At 41.3% G+C, this 12,609-nt stretch overlaps 1 protein-coding gene across 9 annotated transcripts in view; it reads right to left on the minus strand.

Annotated features, from left to right (window-relative positions):
- LOC105464103 (senataxin) overlaps positions 1-12,609 on the minus strand; it is a 103,307-nt gene that overhangs the window by 53,368 nt on the left and 37,330 nt on the right. The window lies entirely within an intron of this gene.

The raw sequence follows: 12,609 nt of genomic DNA on the forward strand, positions 1-12,609 counted from the left end.
AACCAGCCTTCAGTTCCTCTGAAGAAACTTATCATCAAAGATTACTGGTGCTGAACTGCTTCTGCACTGGTTAACCGACTAAGACTCCACAAGGGTTATGCTATGGACAGGGAACAAAACAATACTGAATCTGTGTTATCCGCTAGTACGGTCAGACTCTTGACCATGATAGTCATGATCAGTTTGTATCACCCAGAGTACCCTACAGTAAGGCAACTCCATAGAATCATCATCAAAAGCACATTCTACGTTCACAGCATTATTTACAATCACCAAAACCTGGAAACAACCCAAATGTCCATCAGCTGTGAATGCAAATGTAATATATCCATACAACAGAATCTCATTTGGCAATAAAAAGCCATGGCCTATTAATAAATGCTACAACATGGATGGGCTTCAAAAAGATTATATGAAATGAAAGGAGCCAGATTCAAAAGACCACATACGTACACTTCTATGTATGTGACATTTCCAGAAGAGGCAGATTTACAGACAGATGGGAGATTAGTGTTTGCCCAGGGCTAGGGGTAGGAGTGAAGAATGACTACCAATGGGCAGAAGGGATTGTTTTAGGTCAATGGAAATGTTCTAAAACTGGGTTGTGGTGATGGCTATACAACTGTAAATTTACTTAAAAAAAACCATTCAATTATACACCTTAAAAGGGTACCTTTTATGGTATAGTATACCTTAATAAAGCTGTTAAAATGCATCCTAGTGTGTACAACAAAGATTAAAAAACTGGATCAATAAAATTTTGTCACAAGGGATTTACCTAAGAGTACCCAGAAGATCCCAGATAGTTTCCATCTTGGAAAAAGGAGGGAAGATCCTATTATTTGGGCCTAATATTAACTTCTACAGCAATCCCACGAGCCAGAGATTAAGTGGATCTCTTATAGTCAAGCTATAATGATCGACTAAAGATAACTGAAATTCCGGAGTTATCAAAGAGAAACTTAGCTAGGTAAAAAGTCCTAATGAATAGATACTCAATATACAACATAATTCACAGCTTTGTATACTTGATGCAGTTACAGGTTTATCTGTTTCATAACTCATGGGGCCCTGGGAAATTAAGAAATCATAAATTACATGAGCTAGTAGTTTCACACTAAATAACTGTTCAAAGTACAAACAAGTGTACGTTTGTGGTCCATCAGAGCATTATCAAAGGTAAAAGTAATCAACTAGGTTCAGAGGATGAAAAATCATGCAGATGGTTAGAAAACGTACTCCTTTCAAAAGGTGTCAGCTGCTGTAAAAAATAAACAATAAAAAGAAAACAAGCTCTCTGAACATAAGAACATTCAGAATACACTGAACAGAGATAAATATACAGTGGCTTTCCAATTTTTTTTTTTTTTCTGAGATGGTTCACTCTTGTTGCTCTGGCTGGAGTGCAATGGCATGATTTCCGCTCACTACAACCTCAGCCTCGTAGTTTCAAGTGATTCTCCCACCTCAGCCTCCCATTAGCTGGGACGACAGGCATGCGCCACCACGCCCGGCTCACCTTTTTTATTTTTTATTTTTTGGAGACGGAGTTTCACTCTTGTTGCCCAGGTGGGGGTGCAATGGCACAATCTCGACTAACCACAACCTCCACCTCCTGGGTTCAAGTGATTCTCCTGCCTCAGCCTCCTGAGTAGCTGGGATTACGGGCGCCCACCACCACGCCCGGCTAATTTTGTATTTTTAGTAGAGACAGGGTTTCTCCATGTTGTTCAGGCTGGTCTTGAACTCCCAACCTCAGGTGATCCACCCGCCTTGGCCTCCCAAAGTTCTGGGATTATAGGAATGAGCCACCATGCCTGATCCAAATTCTGTATTTTTAGTAGAGAGAGGGTTTCACCATGTTGGCCCACTGGTCTCAAACTCTTGACCTCAGGTAATCCACCCACCCTGGCCTCCCAAAGTGCTGGGATTACAGATGTGAGCCACCAAGTCCGGCTAGCTTTCCAAGTATTAAAGGTCAGTGGTAATGTTGTAACAATCTCACAAAGCACTATCACTTCAAAGAAGCAAACTATGTCCCTGTTCTTCCCACTCCAGACAGGAAAGACAGATAGTCAGGGCTCATCTTCAAAGGAGGTCTGAGTTCTCTTTTTCCCCAGTAACTAAGAATAGATTTTTCTACAAAACTGGCTGTTCCTAATAATTTAGTAATTTAACATTTTTCAGATCAAATAAATATTATGTTTTGATAAAAATATTTCCACATAGACTAAATACAGTTTGGTTATAATGAGGTTTTGTGTGTGTGTGATCCCGAGAAAATTATCTTTAAAAAATTATTATCATTATTTTTATTATTTTTTATTTTTTAAGACAGGGTCTTGCTCTGTTGCCCAGGCTGAAATACAGTGGCATGATCTCGGCTCACTGCAACCTCCACCTCCCAGGTTCAAGCAATTCTCCTGCCTCAGCCTCCTGAGTAGTTGGGATTACAGGTGCCTACCACCATGCCCGGCTGATTTTTGTATTTTTAGTAGAGATGGGGTTTCACCAAAGTTGGCCAGGCTGGTCTCAAACTCCTGACCCCAAGTGATGATCCGCCTGCCCTGGCCTTCCTGTGTTGGTATTACAGGCATGAGCCACTGTGCCTGGCCAAAAAATTACATTATTAGAACAACAGCTGTTTCACTGGGGCAAAGAAGTTCCTGCAGCACTGGCTCCCAATAACCAAGACTGTCCTTGCCTTACATAAGACAGCCAAACACAAACCCCAAAACAGACAAAGGAACTGACATTCATTTCCATGTCCTGTCCCCTTTCATTACAGAAGTCTAAGGCAAACTCTCTGATTTCTGTCCTGGATCCCTCTTCCCCTTGAGGACTTAAAATTCCTAGAATTATCCATTTTCTTGCATCAGTTTCTTCCTGCCCATTGCTCATTCCCATGAGCATATACACTGCATTTGCTCTAAGAAAACCCTGTCAACAATAAACAAAACCCTTCCTTGTCTCCAAATGACCATTTAGCTTAGTGCCCCCCTTTTCCTGCTCCCCATCAACGTGTATGTTTTCAAAACACTCCTTCCACTCACTTCTTTTACATCTGGTTTCTGACTTAACCACTGCTGCACAAAAATCGCCCACCCATCAGACTCAATGATGACCTCCTTGCTGTTATTTTTCCTTACCCATCTCAGGTAGCGCTAATCCAAATCTCCAGTTCGTGACACACTGTCAAGAGTCTATGCAAGGCCCTCATCATTTGATTTCTCCTGTATCCCTGATTGATTCCACTTCCATGACAACCTCCACCCTAGGTATCCACTATAGCTGTGTTAGTATAACTGAAAAATCCAGAAGGGCTGTGTGTGAGATTTAGACAAATAGTATTCTACTATAAACTAGGTGTTTTGTGTTTTCAACCAACTTTTAAGTCTTCTGGGACTGACTCACATAGTACTCTTTAGTATGAAACAGCATTTTATTCATCCATCCTTTTAATCAGCTCCAACTCTATATCCTATAAATGACATCCAAGACAGATCCCTTATGGACAGACGTGTATATGTTCTTCTAGTGAGTCTATGCAGGGATGACTGCTAGATCATAAAGGATCACAAACTTTTCCTCACCTGTTATTTTAACTTCCTTTCCTCCTTTCGGTAACACTTCATATACTTATTAACACCAAGTTTTCCCTTCTGCAAACTATTTGTTGTCCATCTTCTACTGATTTCCGTTTTTTGCTGTCGATTTACAAAAGTGCTTTGTGTGTTTTAGCTACTAACCTCTTGCCAGTTGAGGAATGTTTTAAAACTCTCTTCTTCCTATCAGTTGACTCCAAATATAGAGTCCTTCACTAAAAAGACATTAACTTTGACAGAATAAAATCCATTAATATTCATTAATCCATTAATGTGGCTAATGCTTTTTGGTTTTATGATTACCTTCATCACCTAAACTGACATGTTTTCTGATATTTTCTTCAATTTGTTTAGTTTTACTTTCCAAACATATGATTTAACCAGTTTACGTGCTATAAAGTATGAATCTTAGCCTAATTTGTTTTTTCCCAGTGAAGGAGGCCAGTTTCCTCTAACGACCTATCCCTTCCCCACTGATTTGTGATGTCCTATTTATCTCATTTTATCTAACATTGACACATATGCAAGAAGGAAGAGTTCCTTCTTAGGAGCCAAAGGGACTCCCACTGTTTCTCCGGTTATCTGCCTGCCCTGTGCCACTCTCATATGTGTCTATCACTACGGCTTTGAAACAGCTTCATAGCAGATAAGGCAAGTATCATTCCCCCCATGGCCTAGTTATGCTGTTCTTTTCAAAGTGATTTTATTATAATACATTTTGCTTTTCCTTACAGATTTTAAAATAAGTCTATCAATCACCTCAAAACAATCCTACTGGGATTTTAACTTGAACTGCATCAAATTTATAAATGAATTCAGAAAGAACTCACATCTTTACAATGTGAAGCTGTCTCATCCATGAACATAGCACCTCTCCATTTTGAACAAAAGACTAAACATCGGGCCAGGCTCGGCGGCTCAAGCCTGTAATCCCAGCACTTTGGGAGGCCAAGACGGGTGGATCACGAGGTCAGGAGATCGAGACCATCCTGGCTAACACGGTGAAACCCCATCTCTACTAAAAAATACAAAAAAGTAGCCGGGCGAGGTGGCGGGGGCCTGTGGTCCCAGCTACTCCGGAGGCTGAGCCAGGAGAATGGCGTAAACCCGGGAGGCGGAGCTTGCAGTGAGCTGAGATCCGGCCACTGCACTCCAGCCTGGGCGACAGAGCAAGACTCCATCTCAAAAAAAAAAAAAAAAAAAAAAAAAGACTAAACATCTTCATCACCTTTAAAATAGTTTAAAGTGTTTTCCATAAATGTCTCATGCATTCATTAGACTAATTACTAACAGGTATGCAGTTCCAGTTACCATGATATTTTCTTTCATATTTTCTAACTGGCTACTGCTGCTACAGAGGGACACGACTTATTTTTTTGCACATCCATCTTGTGCCCAAATATTGATGCTACTGGGGTTTCTATGTAGGTCATCTGCAAATGATCAGAACCGTGTCTCTTCCAATTATTCATTGCTCCATTTTTGTCATTTTAATGAACTATATCACTGAATATCTATAGCAGCTGTCATTATCTACAACTGTTCCATCAATTGTTGCTTCGTCTATTTTGAATTATTATATATATACACGTTCACAATCAATTGTATACGCTTGGGTAACTGTTCCTTTTACTGGTATCTAGTGTCTTTGCCCCTCTGAATTGTTCTCATGTTAAAGTAAATGTTGATTGTAAACTTGCAACTCCAGCTTTCTTTGGTTCATGTTTGTTTGCCGTATAATTTTCCTATTTTAAAAAAGGGACGGGGTCTCACTTTGTTGTCCAGGCTAGTCTCAAATTTCCAAGCTCAAATGATCCTCTGGCCTCTGCCTCCGAAAATGCTGGTATTACAGGCATGAGCCACTGCACCTGGCCATCTTTTTCCATTTTTTCATCTTAAACCTTTCTAGCCTTTTTTTATTTCTGGCAGGTAACATTGTTCCCGGAACTTACATTTTTAAATACATTCTAAAGGTCTCGATATAGCTGTTTATGTATACACTCATTCAGTTATATTCCTTTGGCATTAAAAGCCCTCTCAATCTCAACTCTCGACTCCTCTAAGAAAATCTTGGTCTTATACTTTTTTTCTCTCCCTCTGAGATCCTTATTACACATATATTAACACTTCTCTATCCACTTTATTGCTTTTTCTATTTTCTGCTTCTATCCTTTCGTGATAACTTGTGGGAATCTGAGTGGACATTCTAGCTTGCCTATACATTCTTCAGTTGTATCCATGTACTAGCCACTCCATTTACTGAGTTCTCTAACTATTGTGTCCTCTATCCCCAACCAGCTCCTGTTTGTCGTTCTTTATGGTTTTTCCTTCTTGCTTCATGTTTCCACCACGCTCTTTCTTTGAGATATTTAATATGCTTATAGCTAAATCTTATTCTGACTATTCCAATAATTTTGCTTTATCTGCTCCACATTGTTTGGTTTGTTACTTTTCTCTTATAGTGACTATACTCCAGACAGGAAATGCAGATGTTCCCCTCTGAATGCATGCTCCCCAGGGAGACCAGGCACATCAGCTACAAAGGAACACTGCAGGAACAAGTGGCTATAGCCTAGCACCACCTAGCTTCTGTATCTCTACTGATGAGTAGGGTAGAGAGTCATGGGGATACAACTCTGGGAATAAGCATTTCAGTATTATAATCTCTAAGTCTATCCTGATACCTTTCTGAATTCTGACTTCCTTGGTTACAGTAATTCAGTCTTAGGGATGGGAGGGAACAAGTGAACTTTCAAGAACCAAGCAATCCAACTATATCCACTGTTAATTACTCCTCATAGGAGCTGGGATACAATGCCACCCTAATGCTACCCACTGCTTTTGGCAGATATGAGCTAGTTGCAACTTTCCTGCCCTGCACCACAAAGTAACATAAGGGTAGTACTCTAGCCCAGGGTAATGAGGGGAAGAAAAAAAGGGCGAAAACCTAAGAAATTCCTTTCTACTTTAATTCCCATCTATAGGAATTCTAGTCTGCTCTACTTACTATTTCCTTCCCATCCCAAGAACCCAATCACATCCTAGGCTGCCCCAGAGTTTCTCACAATATGTATCAGTTTAACATCTTCAACTACACTCCCTGGCTTCAGCAATGTCACTCCCAAAAGAGAGGGCCATTAACCCATGATCATTTGACATCAAGTAAACAGCATCACAATCTAACCAGAGGCTTAAGCCAAAAACTTCAGAATCATCCTCCCTTCTTAAACTCCCCCCTCAATTCTATCACCAAGTCTTCTAAGTACTCTCTCTAAAATTTACCCCCAATATCTTGAATTCCTCTCCATTTCTACAGCTACCACCCAAATCAAGCCACCACCATCTTTCTCCTGGGCTACTATAGTAGCCCCTTGACTGGTCAACTGCATTTATGCTTACCTTCCCACAGATTACTCTCCACATAGCAACAGCAAATGGTGTGTAAAAAACGTCAACTGGTATTATGTTACTATTCCCCCAGTCTAAATGACCAACCAAATAAAAAGCTTTCAGTACCTTCTCACTGAACTGAGAATGAAACATCAACCTGCGGCTTACAGGGCTGTATCTGACTCTTATTTCTTCAATCTTATTTCATTTCTCTTTACCCCTTATCAGCTACTTTACTTCAGCCATACCAGCCTAATCTCTTTCTTCATAAGACTCAGTTCCCATCTCATGGCATTACATTCTTGACATTCCACCCCACCTCCCGAACAATACTTTCTTCTTCTGGATCTCAGCCAGGTCTCAAGAGCAGCCTCCCAATATCGCCACTCACAACAATTCATCATATTGGCCTATCTGTTTCCTCCACAGAACTGATTACAATCTGAAATTAGCCAAAGCGTCTATAGCCATACCACCCTAAATTCACCCAATCTTGTCTGAAATTGGCTAAAGAAATAGAGCCATCTCCCTACTGGGCACTGAGAATCGAAGATGGTGCCCGAGAAAAGTACTCCTTGCCTGCCTGCTCCCTGTCCAGGCAACCTACAGTGACTGCTACACAATAGAGGTACCAGTAGAGGACTGCAGGAAACAGAAAGCACATCTAAGTTTTAAAATAAAAGAGTATTTGCCACAACTGACTGCAAAAAAATTGGTCCCTGGCAAAACAGTGCACATGTATCCAATTAACACTTTCATGTGTTAAATACAGCGATCAAAAAAAATAATCTTCCAGTCACATCAATATACAAAAGACTCATTTCTAAAAGCTGAATCTGTTCTCACTTCTCTTTTGTGAGGGATAATTCTATGTAATGTCACTATGTTCCACTTGCAATAAACATAACCAAATAATTAAATCTATGTTTCAGGTTCTAAATAGGATATAAACCAAATTTGGTAACCCTCCTAAAAAAAGTCTATGCCGGGCATGGTGGCTCACACCTGTAATCCCAGCATTTTGGGAGGCTGAGGCAAGCGGATCATGAAGTCAGAAGATTGAGACCATCCTGACTAACACAGTGAAACCCCGTCGCTACTAAAAACACAAAAACAGCCGGGCGCGGTGGCTCAAGCCTGTAATCCCAGCACTTTGGGAGGTCGAGACAGGCGGACCACGAGGTCAGGAGATCGAGACCATCCTGGCTAACACGGTGAAACCCCATCTCTACTAAAAAATACAAAAAAATAGCCGGGCGAGGTGGCGGGCGCCTGTAGTCCCAGCTACTCGGGAGGCTGAGGCAGGAGAATGGCGTAAACCCGGGAGGCGGAGCTTGCAGTGAGCTGAGATCCGGCTACTGCACTCCAGCCTGGGCCACAAAGCGAGACTCCATCTCAAAAAACAAAACACACAAAAACTAAAACAAAAATTAGCCAGATGTGGTGGCGGACACCTGGTGGCAGGTGCCTATAGTCCCAGCTACTCAGGAGGCTGAGGAGGGAGAATGGCGTGAACCCGGGAGCCAGAGCTGGCAGTGAGCCGAGATCGCACCACTGCACTCCAGCCTGGGTGACAGAGTGAGACTCCGTCTCAGGAAAAAAAAAAAAAAAAAAAAAAAAAAAAAAAAAAAATCTGTACAACCTATAGCATCCCATTAACAAAGTGAAAGTAAAATTGCATCAAATTACAACAGGAATAGGGTGTAACTCTTGGTTCAGAATTGCAGTTGACGCCACAGCCCACAGCTTATTACAAAGACTAAAAACTAAAATTAAACAAGGCATCTTAATACAACCAATAATTACTGGCCTGTATAAACCAGGAATGATTAAACAAGATGGCTGAACTTGTATGGTTAAAAAGAAAGGTGTAACTTCAAAGTAGATTGAACATACACCATTTCCTTCCCTCCTGAAACCCCACTAAAACACCAAAGAGATTTTTAAAAACAGCACTGACCAATTAGAACAAAAAGGACAGAAGAAGAGACAAGCGTAACCAAACTTTGGAAGCTGCAAAGCAGAGAGATGAATGGAACTAACTTAGCAAGTCCAAGAATGTGAAGTCCAACTGGGAAGCAACAGACCTCTATAAGGATGGCTGGAAGGAAACTATTGCTCCTTCATCCCAGCAAAAAATGACAAGAGATTTTGTCTCTAGAAAGGATAAGCAGTCTCTGACCTTGGTGACAGCAAGAAGGATGAGGATACTATGTAGAAAAAAAAAAAAAGTAAATGTGTATATACCAAATGCTTGAACACCTCTCCTCCCTGACTCCTATCCCAGCCCTCTTCCCACACTCAGCTCCCTGCCATGCCTACACTTCCCAGGTAAAATATTTGATGATTCTTTTTTGGGAACTGAGACCTGACAAGAAAAATAAAGACTAAAGACACTGATAGGCTGGGTGCAGTGGCTTGCACCTGTAATCCCAGCACTTTGGCAGGCCAAGACGGGTGGATTACCTGAGGTCAGGAGTTTGAGACCAGCCTGACCAATATGGCAAAACCTCGTCTCTACTAAAAATACAAATATTAGGGCCGGGCACGGTGGCTCACGCCTGTAATCCCAGCATTTTGGGAGGCCGAGGTGGGTGGATCACGAGGTCAGGAGATCAAGACCATCTTGGCCAACACGGTGAAATCCCGTCTCTACTAAAAAATACAAAAAATTAGCTGGGCACAGTGGTGGGCGCCTGTAGTCCCAGTTTCTTGTGAGGCTGAGGCAGGAGAATGGCGTGAACCCAGGAGGCGGAGCTGGCAGTGAGCCAAGATCATGCCACTGCACTCCAGCCTGGGAGACAGAATGAGACGCCGACTCAAAAAAAAAAAAAAACAAAAAACAAAAATTAGCCGGGTGTGGTGGTGTGCACCTGTAGTCCCAGCTACTTGGGAGGCTGAGACAGGAGAAATGCTTAAACCCAAGAGGTAGAGGTTGCGGCGAGCCGAGATCGGGTCACTGCACTCTAGCCTGGGCAACAGAGTGAGACTCCATCTGAAGAAAAAAGAAAAAAAGACATTGGGGTGGGGCTTCCTAATGAAGTGCCAAAGGTCAACAAGCCCACCCTTTCACTCAGAGCTTCTGGTGTTTTCACCTTTTATATATATAATAAAATACAGATTATAACTGCACCTAAACGCAAAACCTTACCATAAAGAATGAAACTAATGTTGGGTATTACCATGCTATGGCACACCTCAGATCACATTTGCCTTCCAGAGTGCAACCATAAACGGGTTCATTTTTGTAAAAGTATCTGAAGATTTCATGTTTTCCTAGGCATCTTTCTTAACTTGTGGCTAATCAAATTTATTCTTTTTAAAGTAACATTTTTTAAATGGAGATAGTATTTCACACAACATGAAATTCACCATTTTAAAGTGTACGTCTCAGTGGTTTTTAGTACCATGGTTTTATTTACTATGCCGTGCAACCATCACCACTACCTCATTCCACAGCATTTCCATCACCCCAAAAGAAACCTTATACCTATCAGCAGTCCCAATTCCCACCTCCTTCCTTCCCCTGACAACTACTCATCTTTCTGTCTCTACAGATGTGCCTATTCTGGACAATACATATGAATGGAATCATACAATATGTGACCTTCTGAACCTGACTTATTTCACTTAGCACAATGTTTTCAAGGTTCATTAGTGAACACAGATCTTCACTTCTCTTTATGGCTGAATATTATTCCATTCATTGTATGAACAGACCTATTTATCCATTCATCAACTACACACACATTTGGGTTGTTTCCACTTTTTGACTACCATGAATAATGTTCCAATCTACTTTTTAGTTTCCTGTTCTTAAATGTGAGTAGACCACCAGAAATCATTACCACATAAAAAAAGAAATTAATAGAAAGGACTATAAACACTAAAATGAACAGGAAAAAACCAACTGGGGAGACAGGAAGCATGCAAAAAGAGAACAACTTTTAGCTAACTTTAAAATTATCATTAATAAACTTTAGCTAATAAAAAATACCACATCCACAAAATAAAGGACTATTCCGAGAACCAGAGTTCCAGGAAACTAAAAATACACTAAAAAGAATGCAATGGATTTGGGAGAAAAGTTGAGGTGGCCTCCAAGAAAGGAGAACAAAAAGAAAATGAGATAAAAGATAGAAAAAATTAAAGAAAATGAGAAGATTAAAGAAATTCTAAGATATACAAAGTTTCAAAAATGTACCTCCCATATACCCTCTTCTCTGGAAGCCTGAAGGACAGGCCTCGCTAACATGAGTGACCAAGAAAGATGACGGGGGTGGAGCCCTTGGGACCCAACCCAAGGATAAGGACTACTATTTCAGGAATATCATCATGCACCACACACAGAACAAATTTATAGATTAACTAATGTGCCTGATCATAAGAGATTTAAACATTCAAAAAAAGACAGCCTGGCATTAATTTAGTAATAAGTAAAAAATTAAATAAACATATAAAACAATAAATCCAAGGAAAACACAGAGTTTGGAAGGAAATGGAAAGGCAATTGCAGCATACTACATGGCTTAGCTGAAGATATCTTTCACATAGTCAAAATAACAAAAATGGATCTAAAAATTTCAAGACAATCCCCTAATGAGGATGAGGGAACAGGAAGGGTGTGTGCAAGGGTTAGGCTGGGAACGGGGGTAGTTCCTGAAGCAGGAAATAGAAACGCCTAAAACTGAAAAATCAAGGAGTTACAATATGGGAATGTTACTCAGAAATAGGAAGGAGGGCCAGGCAGGATGGCTCATGCCTGTAATCGTAGCACTGTGAGAGGCCAAGGCAGGTGGATCGCTTGAGTCCAGTAGTTTTGAGACCAGCCTAGGCAACATGGCAAAAAGTCTGCCCCTACTAAAAACACAAAAATTAGCTGGACATTATGGTGTGAGCCTGTAGTCCCAGTTACTCGAGACACTGTGATGGAAGGACCACCTGAGCCCAAGAGGTTGAGGCTGCAATGAGCCATATAATTGCACCACTGTACTCCAGCCTGGGGGACAGGAGTGAGACCCTGTCTCAAATAAATAAATAAATAAATAAACAAATATGGAAAGAAATTTTCAAAGGACTCATTAAGAATAGAAAAGTTACTTGGGGTCCAACACAGTGGCTCACGCCTGCAATCCCAGCACTTTGGGAGGCCGAGGCGGGCAGATCACGAGGTCAGGAGATTGAGACTATCCTGGCTAACATGGTGAAACTCCGCCTCTACTAAAAATACAAAAATTAGCCAGGCATGGTGATGGGCACCTGTCGTCCCAGCTACTTGGGAGGCTGAGGCAGGAGAATGGCGTGAACCCAGGAGGCGGAGCTTGCAGTGAGCCAAGATCGCGCCACTGCACTCCAGCTTGGGTGACACCCGTCTCAAAAAAAAAAAGAAAGAAAATAGTTACTTAGGGGATGAGGGTGCCTGATGTTCTTTATAATGGGCCAGATAGAAATCTTTGACGATTTTAAACTCTGTATATGTACAAATGGAACTTATGCTCATTCTGTTTTTAAAAAGCTGAGATGGGCCGGGCGTGGTGGCTCAAGCCTGTAATCCCAGCACTTTGGGAGGCCGAGGCGGGCGGATCACGAGGTCAGGAGATCGAGACCATCCTGG

This window comes from Macaca nemestrina, chromosome 14 (assembly GCF_043159975.1).
Source record: "Macaca nemestrina isolate mMacNem1 chromosome 14, mMacNem.hap1, whole genome shotgun sequence".
Lineage (NCBI taxonomy): Eukaryota > Metazoa > Chordata > Mammalia > Primates > Cercopithecidae > Macaca > Macaca nemestrina.